The sequence below is a fragment of the Pseudomyrmex gracilis genome, unplaced genomic scaffold (assembly GCF_002006095.1).
Source record: "Pseudomyrmex gracilis isolate BER0280 unplaced genomic scaffold, ASM200609v1 scaffold_61, whole genome shotgun sequence".
Lineage (NCBI taxonomy): Eukaryota > Metazoa > Arthropoda > Insecta > Hymenoptera > Formicidae > Pseudomyrmex > Pseudomyrmex gracilis.
The window spans coordinates 186,714-187,258 of NW_018020645.1; positions in this window are offsets into that span (position 1 = coordinate 186,714).

The following is a 545-nucleotide window of genomic DNA, read 5'->3' on the forward strand; positions in this document are numbered from 1 at the left end:
CGCACAGGAAGGGCCGACGAGGCAGCATGATTGATCGATGAACTGTGAGGTGGCACCGCGAGCATTTGCTGGAACACAATTTGCATTTTCTTTTGTTAGCGATTGAATTTATGATTTATTTTCACGCGCATGCGGATAAGAGAGTCGTGATTATTTTTAATTTACACCTCGCGACCTTTATTTATTACAATGCGCTTTTAACACTCCACGTGATCTCTCTCGTAAGTCTTAACGTATCTTGCGCGCGAGGAAAACAAAATTGGAATTTAAAACCCCGCTAGACACGCGAGCCAGATTTAGATGTAGTTCGTCGAAAGACAAACAAAGAAATTTTTTTACGCGAAAAAGAATATCCAGCGGAAGCTCATAAAAACTATACACAAACGTGCGATTCGACGAATTCAATTTTTTCGATTATGCGAGCAATTTTTTATTGTTGTTGATTCTCTTCATCCGCTTGACCGACGAGGGGTCAAAATCCATCGGTTTCATTTTCACGAGTAATGAAATCGTGGATGTCATCATTTCCGTTCGTTTTATACGCC